The sequence below is a fragment of the Hyperoodon ampullatus genome, assembly GCF_949752795.1.
Source record: "Hyperoodon ampullatus genome assembly, chromosome: 2".
In the NCBI taxonomy this organism is placed as follows: Eukaryota; Metazoa; Chordata; class Mammalia; order Artiodactyla; family Ziphiidae; genus Hyperoodon; species Hyperoodon ampullatus.
The window spans coordinates 84,319,368-84,341,872 of record NC_136915.1 but is presented as its reverse complement, the minus strand read 5'-3'; positions in this window follow the sequence as shown (position 1 = coordinate 84,341,872).

The window sequence follows — 22,505 nt, the reverse complement described above, 5'->3', positions numbered from 1 at the left end:
CACTCATAAAATCATGACTAGCTAGGAGCAAATTATTTCTACCTTTTATTTTTGTATCATCCATGACATCTCATTTTGTACATGTTAGATGGACAATACATTTTTGTTAAAAAAATAACTATGATTGATCCCAAAACAGCTAATGCGCTTTAAGCCTTATTAACAGATGTTCAGTGTCAGAAGAGTATTTGTATTCCTAATGATCCTTATGTGGATCAGATCACATCTGAAGCACTGTGTTCAGTTCTGAGCAATAAATACACATTCTTCCATCAACAAATATTTATGGAGTGCCGAGTTTGTGCCAAGTACCTTTCTGCTATGCCCAGGGCTTGAAAATTAAACAGACTTAGGTGTGAATCTTAGTTTTGCCACTTGTTATGTATATCCATTGAGATAGGCTAGGTTTTGCTGCAGAAACCAATAATTCCCAAACATTAGTGCCTTACCACTTCCCAATTTTGTTTCTCATTCATGCTACATGTCTATCATGGACTGAGTGTGGCTCTATTCCACATAGTCTTCACTCCAGGACGCAGACTCCATCCATCTGCAACATTGCTGTTTTCATGGCAGAGAGAGAAAGCACGATGAACCACGAAAGCTTCTGCCAGAAGTGACACACATCATTTCTGCTCACACTTCATTGGCTGAAGCAAGTCATGTGACCACATGTGGATTCACACAGAGAGGGGCATAAAAGGGTGAACCATACCCTTATTTGTATGTATGGTGCCCACATACCATACATACTATGTGTCCTAACCTGTTCAAGTCCTTGTTTTATCATTTGTAAAATAATAATAATAAAGATAATAATAATAATCTCTGCATTGAAGACTGAGGTGAGGATGCAAAATAATGTATGTAAAGTGTTTGATACATTGAAGTCTTCTGTCAGGAAATGGTGACTATTTCAGTTTACAAGTTTAAAAATCCTGATATTCATAAGTAAAGTTCTCCAAGCACTTCAGAATAAAGTAAATTAGTTAACTCTTCCTTTTAATTTTTTCTTTGAAGACCCCACTGAAACAGTCTGAACCATGTTTCCAGCACTGGCTTCATGTTTTTTCCATCAAGGCCATTCTTGTCAGAATCAAGATGATCTGTGAAGAATTAGGTTGGATAAAATTTCTATGATTTATTTTTCATTTTTTCCTGTTTGGCCTCTGTTTTCCAAACAGGATTGTAAGCAACTGTAACAGGGCCACGTCTCATACCTTTTTTGCATCACTAGAAACTCACACAATTCCCCACCCAGAGGATTTCTTGGTGCTGATAAGGATATTTGGAAGTAGAATTGGGGTTTTATGTTGTCATTTCACAGTATCCACTGATTTTCTAAGTTTAGAGTTACATTTTGAAGATAATTCTTTTTTTTTTTTTTGCGGTACACGGACCTCTCACTGTCGTGGCCTCTCCCGCTGTGGAGCACAGGCTCCAGACACGCAGGCTCAGTGGCCGTGGCTCACGGGCCCAGCTGCTCCACGGCATGTGGGATCTTCCCGGACCAGGGCACGAACCCGTGTCCCCTGCATTGGCAGGCGGACTCTCAACCACTGCGCCACCAGGGAAGCCCGATAATTCTTTTTAAAACATCTTATTGACTTGCTAAATTTATACACTGTTTCCTACCAAATAATGTCAGAGCAAAGAGCATGGCTGTCTGATTTGGCATATAGGTTGAGTTACACAAATCCTGGTAAGATTGCTTCCGGATATACCCATTAAAAACTAAGTAAAATAGTAATTTACCACTTTTTCATACTCTTCCTAGAGTGACTAAAATAAATTCTATATATGTATAGAGTTGAAAATTCTTTCCATGAGGTAATTGATTCTAGTTCTCTTAAATATTTGGTAACCAGGTGAATTATCAAATGTGTTTTTTGAAAAACTGTGCAATTGGGGCATTCGAAAGTGAGACTTTGAAATATATTATATATCTTCCACTTCAACCCTTAAGAAATCTCATTTGAAGTGAGGGACAGGAGTGATGCTCCAGAGTTTCACGGGTGGTGCCTTTGCAGACTTCTCTAAACCATTCAGCCCTATGAACCATGTGTGCCTGGCACCAGGCTATCCCTCAGCAATGTCATCTTATGAAGAATATTCTTCATGACCATGCAGTGCTTTAAATACAGAAGCAGTGGTACACAGGTTGTCATTCAAATGGCTACCTATTTGGTACAAAACCAGAACCCACCATGTTTGTAGTCTCATTAAAGTCAACTCAGTAATAACAAGAACTTTATATAGAGTTGGCAATGGCATTTAAAACAATGCTTTTATGCATTTTTTTCTTAAGCTTTAAAGAAAGGTTGCTGATCCCTGTGTCTTTGCTAAACTTTTTAACTTGGTATTTATAGACCTTTAAATACTAGGCCTATACTATCAAAGGAGAGAAAAGTGAGGGAAGGACCATGTCCACAAAAGGGGAATGGATATATCCTCCCTTACCTATAGAAGGAGAAATACTGATTTGAACTAGACCTGAGTAATTTAGATTTGGTTAGATGTTCAGTCATAATTGTTGCCTGGGGACAAACCACACAGAGAGGAAAATCATCTTCATCAATTTACACAGAGACCCTTCTTGGTTCTTTTTCTTTAGCATGAAGCAGTTCATCAGTCTCCAGGTTGCAAGGCTTCCCCTCTCATCATCCAGTAAATACTTCAGAGCCATGGACATTCACACAGCAGAGAAGAGCACTGAAGACCCTGAAGAGTGTTCAAATCCCATTCTGCCACCTTTCTCTTCCTCTTATTTTTCATTTTTTACCAAGAATTAGCAAAAATGGACCATTACTTAAACCAATGTTTCCCAAACCTATTGGATTACAAAAAGTTCCACTGATTTTCTAAGTTTATAGTTACATTTTGATGTATAGTTTTAGAGTTACATTGGATTTAAAAAGTTCCACCCATGGAACTTTTTAAAAGGACAGGGTTCTGGGCTCCAGCACAAATCTTCTGAATCAGAATTTTGGGGTGGTAGGGCCTAGGAATCTGTGTTTTTAAAGAGTTTCTTGGTGATCGTGATTATCTGCCAACTTTAGGAAGTATTAAGAGGCTTGCCAGGCTATGGGTTACTTTGGTCTCTATCTTTGGTAAAAGAGCTGTACCTGGAGCTCGGATCATTTTGTCACTAGAGAGACCTGGTGAGTTCCATAACCCACCTCACCACCTGTCTGCACTGCCCCCTCCCACACATATGCCATGCTCTCATAAACGCTGAGGAGTGTAAACCTATGGACCAAAGAATATTCCATGCAGAGCCCTCAGTAATTGCATGTCCATCAGCATGGTAGTCCTAGGACATGACATCCCCAGGGGAAAAAAATCCCCCAGCAGTGCTGCCAACACTGCACACATAGCTCAGAATTGATTTTCACCAACCCTAGCTGCTCTGTAGTGCATTTGTCCAAGTGTAGGTAGCTAGTCGCTAGTTGATTTTATCCAGAACCCCCTTTTCCTTGAGTACTTGTAAGCAGTACCTGCTGCAGGAACTCATTTAAAAAGAGAAGCCTGCATGCACATAATTCAAATTCTACAGTTCCCAATGATAACACTATTGTGTGTGATTGCAATTCTCTAAATTCTTTCAGCTCATTTCCTGCCACCAGAGTGACGAATGCTTTGATACATTCCTGAATTTCTGTGATGCGCTGCCATGAAGTCCTGTAACTCGTCTCACTGACGGTGTTGATCTCAGGGTTAGCTTTAAGTGCTGGGCTGTTTCCAGAAAGAGCAGCCTCTAATGCACCTCCTGCCTTGTGCTTGCCCAGAGAGATAGCACAGGGGCCTCAATTCCTTCCCTATCATGCTGTCATATTTGGCAAACATAAGGATTTAGAGTAATTTTAGAAAATTATAAATCTTTGTTTTAGAAAGTAAGTTTAAATGTGTATGCATATATACCTACATGAATATTTTGTAAATGCATGTGTTTGGACACGTGTGTGTATGGGTGTGTATATGTGTGCTATACAGTGCATGCGTATACTAATATACTATAAGACTCAAATTTTCTACTGTTTCTTGTCTCTCAGAGAGCAATATTATAACTATCTCTATATTTAATAATCATAACAGGGCACAGTTGTCAACTGTGGCAATATGATTAACCCTTGAAGGGAGTTGAAATGTTTCTATGTCACTGGAAGTCATTATTCAAAGTTGGAAAGTGATGCCTAGAAACCCAGAATTGATGGAGGATGTGACACAGGAGAAGGGAAGGGAGGACATCAGCTTTCTCTACTTATCCTGCCATTATTCCATCTTTTAGGTAATTTGACAAATCCATCCCATCCTCCTGGTTGCAACAGCTGGAGACTGGATTGCAGTTTACAGAAAAGAGTCGGGATAAGCTCTAGACTTTATTTCTCTCCTTCCCAAAACAACTCTCCTTCCTGCTAGTGCCCTACAAGTTGTCTTTTATTGTTTATTTCCCTAACTCCAGGGCAAAACATCTCTGGGTTTTATTGGGATAAAATATAAATAACATAATGTTTATCATTGTAACCATTCGTAAGTATACAAATTCAGTGGCATTAAATTTCTGCACTTAATGGTGAAATGCATGCATCAGCTGTGCTCATTGTGACCAATTTATGTGGCCCGTGGGAGAGGTTAGCAAGGGTATACATGCAAGAACTGTGGAAGCCTCCAACCTTCCAATCTTCCTCTACAGGTTTCTTAATGGTTTGTTAATTTTTCAATTCAAGAGATTTTTTACTGTGGGAAGGTTATCTATAGAAGACTATGCCAGGCTGGGGACTTCCCTGGTGGCACAGTGGTTAAGAATCCGCCTGCCAATGCAGGGAACATGGGTTCGAGCCCTGGTCTGGGAAGATCCCTCATGCTGCGGAGCAACTAAGCCCAACTAAGCCCATGCACCACAACTACTGAGCCTACACTCTAGAGGCCACGAGCCACAACTACTGAGCCTGTGTGACACAACTAATGAAGCCCATGCGCCTAGAGCCCATGCTCGACAACAAGAAAAGCCACCCCAATGAGAAGCCCAAGCACCATAACGAAGAGTAGCCCCTGCTCACCGGAACTAGAGAAAGCCCATGCACAGCAACAAAGACCCAACACAGCCAAAAATAAATAAATAAATAAATAAATAAATAAATTTATAATTTAAAAAAAATGATGACTATGCCAGGGAAATACAACTTTGCAGACCATTTCCTGTCCTCCAAGAGCTCCTTATTTGCTGGAGATAAAGGCCAAACCAAAAAACTAACCATCAAACAAAAATTAAAAACAAACAAACAAAAAAGGACCTCCAGAAAACAAGTGCTAAGAGGGAGAAGGAGAAGGAAGAATTAGGTCTAAGTAGGGATGATCAGGTGATGAACAGAATTCCTAAAGGAGGAGAAGGGTGATCTTGGTAGAACACAGTAAACAACAGTGCTTGGCATATGGTAAGTGCTCTTTTTGGATGAATAAATGAAATGTAAATATGTGTGAATGAATAATGTGAATGAATAAATGAATGAGGTCCAAATCTGAGCCAAGGTTGGGAACTGTGAACGTGTAAGGGAACTGTGATGAATGGTGTGTAATAGCTGGATGTGGTCAGGATGTATGGTGGAAGGTGGTATCAAGAGGCTATGAGACAAAGCTAGAATCAGATTAGGGAAACCTTGGCCAATGCTCACGAAATTTCCATCAGAATAAATGGAAAGAAAGATCCTGAAGGAAAGACAATAGGTACAGTGAAAGTTCAAGTCAACACTACCCTTGCATGTGCTCTCAGGACACTGGGGTGGGAATGAGGGTGGAGGTGGGACCCAAGAATTAAGACAGAAATTTAGACCAGAGAAGAGATTCCATGAACACATCTATTAGGTGAGCCATAAACAGAGAAGCAATGGCATGCATTTGACAAGCATGGACTAAAGGCCCACACAGGCCAAACTTGTGGCCACAGAGCTAAGCAAGACAGTCTGTCTCCAAGGCCTCCATTCTACTTTTAAAGATAGGAAGGTAAATTAACAATTTTGATAAGATCTGAAAGGTGCTATAACAAGCTTATGTGTTAAAAGAAATGGTGTAGAGTGGAAGGAGAGATTGGTACCACCCCTCGAGGTCAGGCAAACCTCCTAGACAGGTGACATTTAACCCTAGTCTTTGAAGTATAATGTAGAAGCTCATGAGTCAGAGAAGAGGGGCAGGGCTCTTCAGGCAGAGGGTACAGCACAGACAAAAAGGGGCATGAAATTGCATGGCAAGCAAAGCATTGCTTCATACCATAAGCAGCTGCCTGCTAATCTATGAAGAAATAACTGAGACTGCTGGAGATTAACCATCTGGAGGACCCTCACAGCTGCTCTTTGAGAGCCACGGTGTTAGCGGAAAAAAGGAAACCATGAGAAATACCAAACCTGGCCAAAACAATCAAAGAAGCTAGAAAGTAGGACACTACTGTCTGACACTCATACGAATGTAGCTGGATTAATTACAAGTTGCTCGTCACCTTGATTTCTTACAAATGCACACTGTAATTAGTCTTCTTTGACTCTTTAACAGATATAAATTGATCAGTATCACTACCATCTTATTCTCCTACACATCATAAGTTAGTACTTTTCCTAATGCTCACGTCTGTGCATTTACCCAATAAGCCTGACTACAGTCCTCATCACTCCTCTTCCTCTGAAACTTGTGACAAACCGAAGCAGCCACAGGAGCTCTCCCAGGCAGCTGCCCTCGTGCTGTGGAGCTGCTAAGCATTTGCTCCTGTCTATTAACAGGTTGATTCAAAACCCATCTTTCCAGGCTGGCATGTCTACCGAGTAATTAAAGTGAGGCTTTTATATGGCTTAAAATATTTTAATATGACTGTGCCCTGAGGGTCCTCAGCAAAGGGTTTGGTTTAATAAATTTAATAACTAATTAAGACACCCTCAGGGTTTCCCTGGTGGCGCAGTGGTTGAGAGTCTGCCTGCCGATGCAAGGGACGCCGGTTCATGCCCCAGTCTGGGAGGATCCCACATGCCGCGGAGCGGCTAGGCCCGTGAGCCATGGCCGCTGAGCCTGTGCGTCCGGAGCCTGTGCTCCGCAACAGGAGAGGCCACAACAGTGAGAGGCCTGCGTACTGCAAAAAAAAAAAAAAAAGACACCCTCAATTTCAGCCTCTATTAGGTTAACTTTTTAATGAGTTTCAGAATGTCTCTTAGGATATTTCTTCCCTGGATGTGGTGAGAAACACATGCATGCGCATATATCAGGCATGGATTTTAGCCTTTGATGTATCTGGCACTAGCTGTGTAACTTTGGGAAGAATCACTGAACCTCTCTGGGCTGCTTTTTCCTTATCTATAGAGAAAAAAGTTTGGACAAGGTATTCAAAATCCTTTCGAATTCTTACCTTTTATTAAGGCAACAGTTGAATGGTTGTTCTCAGTGCTTCCCCTTTAGGGAGGCAGAGGGTCCTAAACTGTACAATATATATAGTGTGTGTGTGTGTTTGTGTGTGTGTGTGTGTGTGTGTATGTTTGCACATGCACACTTAAATGAATAGCAAACATTCTGATGGCTTTGTGCAAGTCGTAGAATTAGGACTGGGTGTATTATCGGTGCGCAGAAGGATACCATGAAAGATTTTATTAACTGGCCGATGTACAAATAAAATTTGGAGACAATCTGGAGTTACCAAGATGTATTTATTTTCCTCAAACTACTTAACTCTTCCACTCCTGAGGGCTTGAATTGCTTTCCTTCCAGGAGCTACTTCTTAGAGGAGGACCCACCAGCAATTGATGGAGAAGAAAAGCTCTAACCAACCTGCCTCCCTCCAGTAGGGATCTGAGGCTAAAAGCAAATCACCAGCCTATCCTTTTCACTTCCTTTCACCTATCACCATATCAGGCAGATCATACTGTGGGATATTTACCTTGATGGGGTAAGGAGGAGACAATTTCAGAGAAAGGGGAAGGGGAAAATTAAAATATCAACTATTTCACTGCTACAATGGAATTATCCTTTTTTGCAGGTTGGGGAGTATAATCCCTTATTTTTTCTTCTTCCATTCTAAGACAAAACACACACACACACACACACACACACACAAACAGGATAGAATCAAATACTGAATTTGATCCATCTAGTACTTATAAAAATAATTGGCCCTTTAAAAAAATAACTAAATTTGTTTAAAATCATAGTCAAAATGAACATTTTCTTTCACTTGGAGCAGTAATTTAGGAGAGCATGATCTGAGGAAAAACAAGGTCTGAATTGACTCATTCAGTACAGCCAAATGTTGATTATCCAAATCCATGACAAATCTGCCTTTCAGTTTCATTGTGACATTATTCCATCCCCCTGCATATTTAACTCATCTTTAAGAATGACAAGTTGGCTTGCTCTCCAATTTCTTCAGAGCTGGATCTTCCCAGAATGGCAACATTATTTTATTTAAAGTCCACTGAATTCCCAGAATTCTAGAAACATCCCTATTCAAATGTTAGAATAAAAAGACATTCCAGAGCAAGAGGAAAAACTGCACTCTGCTCCAAAGCATGGAAAATTAAGAGTTGACTTCTGGGGAAAGTTTCTGCTGTGCCAAAACCTGTTGAAAGCATGTCTATTTTCATTTTTAGTATTCAAAAAGACCTCAATAACAATTTGGGGGTCATAGCTAAGACTCTTAAGACATAATTATTCATTAAAGTTAGCTGGCCCTTTACAGTGTTCAGGAGCAGTGTGACAAATATTACAAAAAAGAAATTGAAAAACATACAGGTGGACGATTTTTTTCCAATACACCAATATATCAGTAATAGGAACTGCAATGACAGTGGAGAACTGGGACCCATGAATTTCTAATACCTATGTTATATGTTTTAAAATCTCTAAAATCAACACTATACATGAACAATTAGAGACTAATGTGATCATTTGTTGACTTTATAAGATTGTCCCTATGAGATCATCTTATTTACATTTCTAGAGTCTAACAAGATGCTCCCTTCCCTATACCCTCTGAAGAGACAAATGCAATCATTTAATATCCAGGATGGCTTCGAGAAACTTTTTTAGGTTGAAAATCCTCCTGCTAGGTGTGTGGCTTTGCTTCTACCCAAATGCTCTAATTTAAAATAGAAGCTGACAAAAAAGGGGAAATTGACAGTAACACAATTATAGTAGGGGACTTTAACACCCCACTTTCACCAGTGGACAGATCATCCAAAATGAAAATAAATAAGGGAACACAAGCTTTAAATGATACATTAAACAAGATGGACTTAATTGATATTTATAGGACATTCCATCCAAAAACAACAGAATACACTTTCTTCTCAAGTGTTCATGGAACATTCTGCAGGATACATCATACCTTGGATCACAAATCAAGCCTTGGTAAATTTAAGAAAATTGAAATCATATCAAGTATCTTTTCTGACCACAACACTATGAGACTAGATATCAATTACAGAAAAAAAATCTGTAAAAATTACAAACACATGGAGGCTAAACAATACACTACTAAATAACCATGAGATCAATGAAGAAATCAAAGAGGAAATTAAAAAATACTTAGAAACAAATGACAATGAAAACACGACAACTCCAAACCTATGGGATACAGCAAAAGCAGTTATAAGAGGAAAGTTTATAGCAATACAATCCTACCTCAAGAAACAAGAAACATCTCAAATAAACAACCTAACCTTATACCTAAAGCAATTAGAGAAAGAAGAACAAAAAACCTCCAAAGTTACCAGAAGGAAAGAAATCATAAAGATCAGATGAGAAATAGATGAAAAAGAAATGAAGGAAATAATAGCAAAGATCAATAAAACTAAAAACTGGTTCTTTGAGAAGATAAACAAAATTGATAAACCATTAGCCAGACTCATCAAGCAAAAAAGGGAGAAAACTCAAATCAACAGAATTAGAAATGAAAAAGGAGAAGTAACAACTGACACTGCAGAAATACAAAGGATCATGAGAGATTACTACAAGCAACTATATGCCAATAAAATTGACAACGTGGAGGAAATGGACACATTCTTAGAAAAAAACAACCTTCTGAGATTGAACCAGGAAGAAATAGAAAATATGAACAGACCAATCACAAGCACTGAAATTGAAACTGTGATTAAAATCTTCCAACAAACAAAAGCCCAGGACCAGATGGCTTCACAGGTGAATTCTATCAAACATTTAGAGAAGAGCTAACACTTATCCTTCACAAACTCTTCCAAAATAGAGCAGAGAGAGGAACACTCCCAAACTCATTCTACAAGGCCACCATCACCCTGATACCAAAACCAGACAAAGATGTCACAAAGAAAGAAGACTTCAGGTCAATATCACTGATGAACATAAATGAAAAAATCTTCAACCAAATACTAGCAAACAGAATCCTACAGCACATTAAAAGGATCATACACAATGATCAAGTGGGGTTTATCCAAGGAATGCAAGGATTCTTCAATATATGTAAATCAATCAATGTGATACACCATCTTAACAAACTGAAGGAGAAAAACCATATGATCATCTCAATAGATGCAGAGAAAGCTTTTGACAAAATTCAACACCCATTTATGATTAAAAACCATCCAGAATGTAGGCATAGAGGGAACTTACCTCAACATAATAAAGGCCATATATGACAAACCCACAGCCAACATCGTTCTCAATGGTGAAAGACTGAAACCATTTCCTCTAAGATCAGGAACAAGACAAGGTTGTCCACTCTCACCACTATTATTCAACATAGTTTTGGAAGTTTTAGCCACAGCAATCAGAGAAGAAAAAGAAATAAAAGGAATCCAAATCAGAAAAGAAGTAAAGCTGTCACTGTTTGCATATGACACGATACTATACATAGAGAATCCTAAAGATGCTACCAGAAAACTACTAGAGCTAATCAATGAATTTGGTAAAGTAGCAGGATACAAAATTAAGGCACAGAAATCTGTTGCATTCCTATATAATAATGATGAAAAATCTGAAAGAGAAATTAAGGAGACACTCCCATTTACCACTGCAACAAAAAGAATAAAATATCTAGGAATAAACCTATCTAAGGAGACAAAAGACCTGTTTGAAGAAAACTATAAGACACTGATGAAAGAAATTAAAGATGATACAAAGAGATGGAGAGATACACTATGTTCTTGGATTGGAAGGATCAACATTGTGAAAATGACTATACTACCCAAAATAATCTACAGATTCAATGCAATCACTATCAAACTACCACTGGCATTTTTCACAGAACTAGAACAAAAAATTTCACACTTTGTATGGAGACACAAAAGATCCTTAATAGCCAAAGCAATCTTGAGTAAGAAAAACGGAGCTGGAGGAATCAGGCTCCCAGACTTCACACTATACTACAAAGCTACAGTAATCAAGACAGTATGGTACTGGTACAAAAACAGAAATATAGATCAATGGAACAGGATAGAAAGCCCAGAAATAAACCCACGCACATATGGTCACCCACCTTATTTTTTGATAAAGGAGGCAAGAATATACAATGGAGAAAAGAGAGCCTCTTCAATAAGTGGTGCTGGGAAAACTGGACAGCTACATGTAAAAGAATGAAATTAGAATACTCCCTAACATCATACACAAAAATAAACTCAAAATGGATTAGAGACCTAAATGTAAGGCTAGAGACTATAAAACTCTCAGAGGAAAACATAGGCAGAACAATCTATGACATAAATCACAGCAAGATCCTTTTTTGACCCACCTCCTAGAGAAATGGAAATAAAAACAAAAATAAACAAATGGGACCTAATGAGACTTAAAAGCTTTTGCACAGCCAAGGAAAACATAAACAAGATGAAAAGACAACCCTCAGAATAGGAGAAAATATTTGCAAATGAAGCAACTGACAAAGGATTAATCTCCAAAATTTACAAGCAGCTCATGCAGCTCAAATCAAAAAAACAAACAACCCAATCCAAAAATGGGCAGAAGACCTAAATAGACATTTCTCCAAAGAAGATATACAGATTGCCAACACACACATGAAAGGCCGCTCAACATCACTAATCATTAGAGAAATGTAAATCAAAACTACAATGAGGTATCACCTCACACCAGGTAGAATGGCCATCATCAAAAAATCTAGAAACAATAAATGCTGGAGAGGGTGTGGAGAAAAGGGAACCCTCTTACACTGTTGGTGGGAATGTAAATTGATACAGCCACTATGGAGAACAGTATGGAGGTTCCTTAAAAAACTAAAAATAGAACTCCCATACGACCCAGCAATCCCACTACTGGTCATATACCCTGAGAAAACCATAATTCAAAAAGAGTCATGTACCACAATGTTCATTGCAGCTCTATTTACAATAGCCAGGTCATGGAAGCAACCTAAGCATCCATTGACAGATGAATGGATAAAGAAGATGTGGCTCATATATACAATGGAAGATTACTCAGCCATAGAAAGAAATGAAACTGAGTTATTTGTAGTGAGGTGGATGGACCTAGATTCTGTCATACAGAATGAAGTAAGTCAGAAAGAGAAAAACAAATACTGTATGATAACACGTATATATGGAATCTAAAAAAAAAAATAAATGTTCTGAAGAACCTAGGGGCAGGACAGGAATAAAGACAGAGATGTAGAGAATGGACTTGAGGACACGGGCAGGGGGAAGGGCAAGCTGGGATGAAGTGAGAGAGTGGCATGGACATACATACACTACCAAATGTAAAATAGATAGCTAGTGGGAAGCAGTTGCACAGCACAGGGAGATCAGCTCGGTGCTTTGTCACCACCTAGAGGGGTGGGATAGGGAGGGTGGAAGGGAGAAGCAAGAGGGAGGGGATATGGGGGTATATGTGTATGTATAGCTGATTCCCATTGTTAGAAAGCAGAAACTAACACACCATTGTAAAGCAGTTATACTCCAATAGAGATTTTAAAATAAATAAATAAATAATATTAAGTATCAGGGTGGGGGGGAAAATAGAGGCTGAAAATTCCAGGTCTTTGGAGTACCAGAGAACTCAAAACTCAATAATTGGATGAATGTTTAAAGCAGAATCAGGAAACAGGAGACTATCTGCCACTCTAATATTGCTTTTCTTTCTCATTGTCTTCTAACACTCCTTCTCTTGTGTGTTCCTCATCCATTACCCTTTTCCTTCCCCTGCGTATAGCTTTTGCCAACTGGCACTCAGTGACCCTGTGGGACATTAAACCAATTTGGGTGCTAAGAAGACCTCCAAACCCCAGCCTATCCAGAACCTGGAGGCAGAAAGAATCTTACTTGTGCTTTGCCAGACTTGATTTATACACAGGTGCTGCTCTTTTGCTATATAAAGCACACCTGAAGTAAGCACACAGGCACGCTCCATCCAAGATTCACATTTTTGTTCTGTTACCTACCAAGGAGGAACTCCTGACCGTTCTTCAGCATATTAGGGCAACAAATTTGACTCCTCCACCACAGCCTATCACACAAATCATTGTCCCTATATGGCAGTGATGGGAAGGTAGAAACGGTGGTAAACATCCCAAAAACCAGTTAGATTTTTCCTTCCTTCTTGGTAGGATGTTTGTAAATGTAGTCATGGCAATAAACACAGAATAGCTGGCAGGAAAGGTTAAAAGCAACTTTAGAAATCCTCCTGACCAGCAGTTTCCAAATATAGCTCATGCACATCAGAATCACTTGTGACGCTTGTTAAAAGTCTGGATTCTCAGACACTAAACCAAGAACTTCTAAATCACAGTCTCTAGGATTAGGGCCCTAGAACTTTATTTCAAGTAAGTATCTCATAGACAGTCAAGTTTCAGAACCAATGGCAGGCCAATCCACAGTTACTCATTTGTCCTACATGCTCTTCTTTGGGGGAGTGAACAACAAATGATAGTGAGTACGATGGCTTCTTAGAGAGGGTCGGGGTTCAAGGCAATGTTACTAAGATCCTTAAAAATTAACTGGGGATTTCTTTTACCTTCGGGTGACAATGTCAAGCCCTGGCGCGTGGGACATTTACACTCTAAAGAGCCTGAGACTACAGCAAGCTAAAGCCATGCTCCAGCTGTTTTATTCAAATAACCTTTGCTCCTAGAGAATGGAGTTGAGTGGTGGGAGCATAGAGTTGGCATTGGATCATCGGCCCATTCTGCCAGAAACCCCCGATTCCCCAGGCCAGGTTAGTTGCCCTACCTCTATGTTCCCTTGGGGCCCTAATCACACTGCCCCTATCATCATACAGCCCTTGTCACAGTCTATTAAAACAATAATTGTCTATTTACTTGTCTTTTTTCCCACTGTAAATTCCATCTAGGTTATCTGTTATCACTGTATTGCCAACATCCCAGCAGTAAGCACTCAGCTAGTATTTGCTGAATTAATGACTTTGTATTTTAGATAGTTCCAACTTGATTAGAATTTTCTCTGCAGGACTCCAATACCTTTATTTTGAAAAACAACCTGTATGCCTCACAATTTAAAACACTTTCACCTGAGAACAGAGAAAAAGATTCACAGAGATTAGACCCACTTGTCAAATCCAGATGACCTGTTTTTGTAAATAAATTCTTATTGAAACACAGACATGCCAATTCATTTACATTATCATTTATAGTTGCTTTCATGATGCAACAACAGAGCTGAGTAGTTGCAACAGAGAGACAGAGACTATATGGTCCATAAAGCCCAAAATATTTACCATCTGACCCTTCACAGAAGGGTATGCCAACTTCTGCCCTAGAGTTGTATAGATCTGATCGTGTGACATTGGACACATTGCTTAATCTCTCTTGGTTTTCTCATCTGGGTACTGGAGATAATAATGACATTCTATCTTATAGGGTTCTTGTTTGGAATAAATGGGTTAATCCTTGTAAACCTGCATATAGTAGGTGTGCAGTAAATATTAGCTGTTATTTTTACAACTTAAAAAAACTTGCCTATGTTCTTTCTAGTCCTTTTTCTGCTATTCCTCATCTGCTTTAAAAAGTTGTTTAATAAAAATAGAGCCAGAGCATCCTCTAGCTTTAATAGAGGCATTGCCATTTGAAAGAACTTTGGGTTCAACCACATTTTTAGTAATAAACTGCTCAGCTCCTGAGAACAAAGACTAAAAAATTTATTAATTCTATAAAAAAAAACTAAGGCAAAATCTTTGGGTGTTTAATAAACATATTTGATATGAGGTTTGTTTTACATACCTTTCTATCATAACAAACAAAAATGGGGCTTGGCTTTTCACATGTTTATCCCCTAATTTGGGATCTGTCCAACATATTACTCCGTTGTCTCTAAAACCAAACACCCACAGCACTCCTATTAAATTTCTTGAAAGTGTGGAGGCAGGGGTGGAGCACTAAATATATAAAAGGATTTTTCTTTTTCTAGCAAGAAATGTCTGAATGATAAATAAAAGACCAAGCCAAGAATCCCCAAAGGCATCTGTTATTTAACTTGTAACCCTCATAGCTGGAAAGCCTGCTGATCACTCTTGTTAAAATAAATTGCTTAAGTCCTTTAATCAGACAAATGTCCTGCAGAGTGGATTGTAGCTCTCGCAAAGGAGGACAGCTCTCTGACTCACCTAACATGTTATTTATTAGTTTCTCTTTCTGATCATGAAGCTTGAATGGAATTTCAGTTTTTCCTTTAGCATTCAAGATTTCCAAAGTCTTGGCATTGACCAAGACTCTGCCCTACAGGAATTGAGAGCAGTCGGCCACTCCTACCTTGACTCCAGTCAGTAGTCATCTACCCATCTGAGGAGTCACCTGCTTGGGCACTGTGTCTAATTGCCCATAGCAACAGGAATTGTACAGTTTTTGTTAATGTACAAATCTGTGCTCTGAAAGTTGGACTTCAGTGTGGATTTGTATCTGGGATGCTCACGCATTGGATTAAAATCTATCTAGATTAAGAAATCTATTTTGGAATTTTACCCTGAACTCCGAGGGATAAGCTCACTGCTTTGTGTCAGTCCTGGTAAGGATGTAGAAGCAGTCACTGAGAGGGAATTAGACATGCCCGAGATCTACTGGGGGCAAAGCCCATGAAGGATACAAGGGGCAAGAAAGCAGGAATAGACAGGAAGAGACTTCAGACTGTGATGCAGGTCTAACATAGGTGAAAGGGGAAAAGAGGAGGGAGAATTGGGTAGGGGGAACCTCTAACTATAATACAACTCTGAGGAAGTCGCAGCCAGGCCAGTGGAGAGCTCCAGAGCTAAGATTGCTCATCAGAGGAGAGCAGAAATAGCCCAGCTCCAGTACCCCTTCATCTCAGTCATTGGCTGGGGAACTGTGGCCTCAGAGTGAACAATAGAGTGCATCCAAAGGCTGCAGGCTGCACTACACTCCTTGCATCTGGTTCTCTTGAAGGGAGATCTGACAACCCACTTCCATGGTCACCACAGTCACCCCACGTGCCTCACAGACCCACTTCTCCACACAAGATCGAAGAGCAGCTCCTCTGTGGTTCCCATAGTCCTCTCTTCCTCAGGAAAAACTTAGAAGAGGAGGTTAATGGGACAAACTATAGTCCCATCTCTACAGTTAGTCTTAGAGTCAAAACCGTTACTCATCCTTTCCTACTTCTACTATCCATTCTAAATCTCCCTCAGCCTCAGCCTTCACTTTGGCAGGTCTGGTGGCTCTCCTGGTGGTTGAATTCAAACCCCCATCCTTGAAAGGTATTCATATTCTTTCTGCACCAGGGCTGTTATATGTGACTGTTCATAGTTACAATTGGGTAGCAGATTACCAAGAGGTGGCCAAGTGGATAATCTACATGTGTTCAGCCCTGTCCCCATCATATAAAAGCATCCCTATTTCTCTCGCTGGGTCAATGCTTCCTGATTTTACTTTTTGTCTGCTGGTCTCTGGATACAAATATTCCAAAATGTCAAGGTGGGAACTATACTTTGTAATTCAATGGGACTCCTTGCTCTGTCCCCTGGCTAGAGGGCACTTCCTTTGAGGACCAGTACTTTTAACCCTGCAGAGCCCAGAATTAGCAGGATAAGTCATTGGGAGTAACGGTAAGTGAGATTATGCCTGCTTCTACTTTTTGTATTTTTTGTAGAGGGGATATAGTCTCATGAAGAGGTCTCTAAAAGCTGTGTCCGAAGAATGGCACTGCATCCATCCTGTAGGGTATTGCCACCAAATTGGCACTCAGCTATACCTTCAGTACGCCATTCTAATGCTCTAATGGGCAGTCACTACTGGCCATTGCCCAGGAATCTATTGTGGAAAGCAGTTTCTGAGATGGCTCCTGATGGTGTCCACCTATGGTATTCATGCCCTTATATAATCCCCTTCTTTTGAGTGTGGGCAGAACCTAGTGACTTACTTTTAACAAACAGAACACAGTAAAAGTAATGGGATATCATTTCTAAGATTAGTTTCAAAAATGCTGACTTCCATCTTGCTTGCCTTCTCTTACTCTCTTACTTGCTCATTCTTATAGAAGCCAGCTGCCGTGTTGTGATTTATCCCATAAAGAGGTCCACGTGGCAAGGAACTGAGGGAGTATTTTGGCTAACAGGCCCTAACCAGGACCCCAGGCCCTCTGTCTAACAGCCTGTGAGAAGCTGAGTCCTGTGAACAAGCACATGAGTGAGCATGGTTGCAGATCCTTCCTCAGTCGAGCCTGGAGAGACTCCAGCTTGGCTGAAATATTGGTTGCAGCCTTGTGAGAGGCCCTAAGCCAGAGGATCCAGCCAAGCCACACCCGATTTCTAACCCACAGAAACTGTGAGATGTGTCTTGTTTTAAGCTGCTAAGTTTTCAGGTAATTTGTAATGTAGCAGTAGATAACAAATATACATTCTTACCTTGGGCCATTTCTCCTTCTTCACAAAGTAGATATTCAGGTGTGCTGCTTGCAACTCTGCCTGTTGGGGAGATTTTCTTTCTTCATTCTCTTTCAAGTCCATCCCTGAGGGCGGCTGTAATGTAGCTGCTGTCCATTTTTGGCTTGCTCCTATAAACAGTCAACTCATTCATAACTCAAGCTCAAGCTTTTCCACTCTGTTTAAGCTAGTCATACAGGGATCCCCCTCCCCCTCTTAAGCCATAGGTAGGTGCAAGTTAAGGGAGAGATGCTGGTATAACTGTGGTGGGTGACATGGAACTCTGGACTATCTGCTCAGGAAGCTTACTTGTACCCTGTGGTGTTGCTTGACTTCAGTTCTGGATGTACCAGTTCCTTCTTTTAATGGACTACTGCTGCATCTGTCTGATTTTATGACTTGGTGGGCCCCAAATAACCCAACTTATAGATAGTTCTGGATACTTGGTGTCCCAGGGTCAAGCATTCTGTCTACCAGGGCTCAGTAACACATCAAGAACTATTTTTCAAAAGGTGCATAATGTTTAGCTACAGATGGCACAACCATCTACATAACTCCAGGGGCCTGTATTGTGATTCTCCCACTGGGACTTACCATAAACTCCATTTTTCCACCACTGACAACTTGACCAGTATAGGTTTGTTGGAGCTTATGGCCCAAGCAGCCCAGCTATTGCATTGGACCTGCTGCAGAGCCCTCTTCTGCTTTGGGCTCCACTCACAGCTGGCAATCTTTTGTGACACTGATATATGACCTGGAACAATATTCCTAGGTGTAGAATATGTTGCTTCCGAACCCAAAAGGCTTATCAGGCACAGTGCTTCCTTCTTTGTAGTAGAGAATGTAAGATGCAGTAATGTGTCTCTTACTTTGGAGACATATTTCAGCACACTCTTGACCACTGGACCCTGAAAACTAAATCTTATTAGGGTTTATTTCTCACCCTCTGGTGTGCATGTATCTAAACAAGGTCTCCAGCATGCTAACTATCTCTTGTTTTTTTTGCCTGATCAGAATGATGTTATCAAGGTAATTATGTTCTGAGAGAAAGTCCAGCTCTCTTTTTCAGATCATATTATGACAAGCAGGGTAGTTAATAAAGCCCTGGAGCAAAACTGTAACATTGTTGTTCATCCCCTTGACTTTCTCTATCTCCAACTTCCATGTTTGTCAATCTCAGTTCTACACTTGAGGACAAGAGAAATGACCCCATTTGGATCCATGGGCCCAGTGGACCCACCGTAAACTGGGCTTTAGCTGGGACTCTAATTACAGGCACTTACATATTATTTGTTCATTTGTTTATTTTATGTCTCTGCTGTATTTCTTGTTGTTTATTCCAAAAAGAATATAAGCTCTTTGAGAGCCATGACTCTTCAGGCTTTAGTCTCTGCTCTATCTCCAGCACCTACAACAGGCCTGACACACAGTAAGCAAGTGCTCAATAATTGCATAAATTTATTGCATTCTTATTTTAATATTATTTTAATTTGCATTCCTTTAATTATGAGTAAGATTATAGTTCTCATTGTAAACTGCCTTTTCTTCATGATCATCATTATCATTAAAAATGTACTATTACTAGTAGTAATAATAATAATAATAAAGTTTGCTCCCTCTATTCCTGGCCACAAACAATTGCTAATTCAGAGCAGACAAAAGGGCTGATCCAATCTCAAAAATTTGATTGTTTAAAGGTGAACTTGGTAGTGGTCTGGATTACTTAGAGATTGTGAGTATATCCTAGCCTCTTGTTTTCCTTTAGCATTCTGTTGTCAGCTGTACAGAGGCACTTATACTGCATTATAATTGCCTTTTTACTTGTCTATTACTTCTCCTATATTATACTCCTTAAAGGAATGAACTTTGTCCTTTCATCATGCATAACATCATATATAACCAGGACTTAGCACAATGCCTGACAAACAACAGGAATGAATAAGTAATTAAAATGAATGTTCATGAATAAATGAATCAAGTCAGTCTGCCAAGGCTAAGCAGCTAGAAACAAATTTATTTTAGATAAAAACAGATTCCTTCTGAGCTTCGCTCTAAAATGATGCTCCATATTCGAGCACCAACATGGTAAATGATTCCATTGTCTAACTGGATCTTGGCCAAAACTGGACTCAACTCTGGGAGTTTTGAAAAGGAAGTTTTTATGGACTTTCACCCCAGGACATTCATTGCTCTGTGGGATATGTGAAGAAATATCTATGTTTTAGAAATAAACATTGCCTCAAAATAGAAAAAACAATTATAGTCTTTTGACAGACTTAAAAGTTATTGCAACAAAAGTTATCTTTTTACATATGTGGATATATGTGCGCTTATATGTGTATGTATATACATGCACACATATGTAAATAGCCATTACTAAAGTCTAGTTTGGTTTAGTAGGAAAATATGGAAAGACAAACAGAAGTTAATGGCTCAGACAAGACATGGAAGTAATCTAAATTGTCCATCAACACATAAATGGATAAAGATGTGGTACATATATACAACGGAGTACTACTCAACCATAAAAAAGAATGAAATAATGCCATTTGTAGCGACATGCATGGACCTAGAGATTATCATATTAAGTGAAGTAAGTCAGAAAGAGAAAGACAAATACCATATGATATCACTTATGTGTGGAATCTAAAATATGACACAAATGAACTTATCTACAAAACAGAAACAGACTCACAGACATAGAGAATAGACCCGTGGTTGCCAAGGGAGAGGAGGTTGGGGAGGGATGGATTGGGAGCTTGGGATTAGCAAATGCAAACTCTTATATATATGTACAACTGAATCACTTTGCTGTACACCAGAAACTAACACAACTTTGTAAATCAACTGTATTTCAATAAAATTTTTAAAAAAGTTAATGGCTCAGAGATTTGTCTATATTTCTACTATAGAAGATAATCATGTGATAGTTTAAGTAGACCTACTTTAATTAAATGTGCAAGTATATTTATTTAGCAAACATTCACCTGATATTTACTGTATTTACAGAATATCTACTATATCTCAGGCACTATTCTAGGCACTTGCGATATATTAATGAAAGAGAGAGAGAAAGAGGGAAACCCTTGTCCATGTGGAAACATACAATAAACATAGTAAAATTACATGTTATGTTAGATGGTGATAAGTGCTATGGAAAAAAAATTGAGCAAGATAAGGTTGTTCAGGAGTGCCAGTGTTTGTGTTGGTGGGGGGTTGGCAGGAGTGAGTGAAGGTGAAAGCTTGCAGAATTCAATGGGATGATCAGAGTAAGCCCCATTAATAAGGTGAGATTTGACCAAAAACTTAAAGAAGGGGAGGGAATTAGTAAAGTGGATATCTTTGAAATTAACATATCAAATGTTGCCTATAGGTCTTGCCCCTTAATACAAATATTTTAATTAAACTAAGAGTTTCAAAGATCATATTCAAAATGAATATCTGAACTGACAGACATAATTTAAAAATCAAAGTATTAAACAGAACTATAATTAGTGCAATTTACTAATCATTCTTTCTGTTTGTTGGAAGAAGCCCATGTTTAATTGAGGTAAATTATTTTTACACAGTGTAAAATTAATTAAGAGAGCTAGAGAAAGAGGGACAAGGTACCAGAACAAATATTAGAATTGCCAGTATGTCAAAGAAATGCAATTATTTCATCTAGTAGCTTGAGTATTCAGGCTTTTATTATATAGTGAAGACTGAGGTAGTTCAAAGGAATGCAATAATAGTAAATCATTATTTGGGGGGCATTTGCTATTGGCCACACCCAGGTTTAATCCCTTTTCATGGATTATTTTTATAATTATTTCAACTAATACTCATTTTATGAACAAGAAAATCAGATCCTGGAAATGTTATGTAAGTTACCCAAGGTCACACAGTTAGCAAGTGGCCAGGTCAGGATATGATCCCAGATTTGTTTGACTTCAGAATCCACCATCTTACTCTTTATGCTGGACCACCTTTCTACTACATTTTACTATTACATTCATGTCTATGATGAGAGATAAAATATAGGTGAGTTAAATCTTCACAAGAACAGAGCAGAAATGTACATAAGATTTGATAATCGTACTGTATTTTTACCTGGTCCCAGAATTTTAAAAAGCGTTACTCAAGGACATCATAGCATAATCCACATTCAAGCACTGTGACACTACAGCCTTGGGAAACCAAGGCTGTAGAACTACATCTTAAGTGAGAACACACCAACAAGAACTTTCCAGATTTAGGATTATAAACACACCTGTTCAGAATCTAAGATAGTCCCATGATACTTCAGTTCCATACTTTAGCAGATCATAGTATTCTGAGGCTCCATTGCAGAAAGCCAGAAAGAAATGCTGAACAGGCAACTGGCCTGTTTCTAAGCTATGGAAGTAATTTCAACTCAAGAGAGTGTTGCATAAGCCAAAGATGAACAAAGCTCTGAGGAAGGCCTGATAGGGTAATGAAAAGATTCCTGAACTGAAGATAGGAGATCTGAGTTCTTGTCCTGGCTCTACCATTAACTCATGTGACCTTGGACAAGTCACATCACCTCTAAGTCTTGGTTTCCTCATACATTTGATGCCCAATGCTGTAAAGCTTAAAGAATGCCAGTGAGTGTACTTCCTCCAAGAGTTGATGATTGGTTGCCACAAATAATTTATTTGTATATGTGTCTC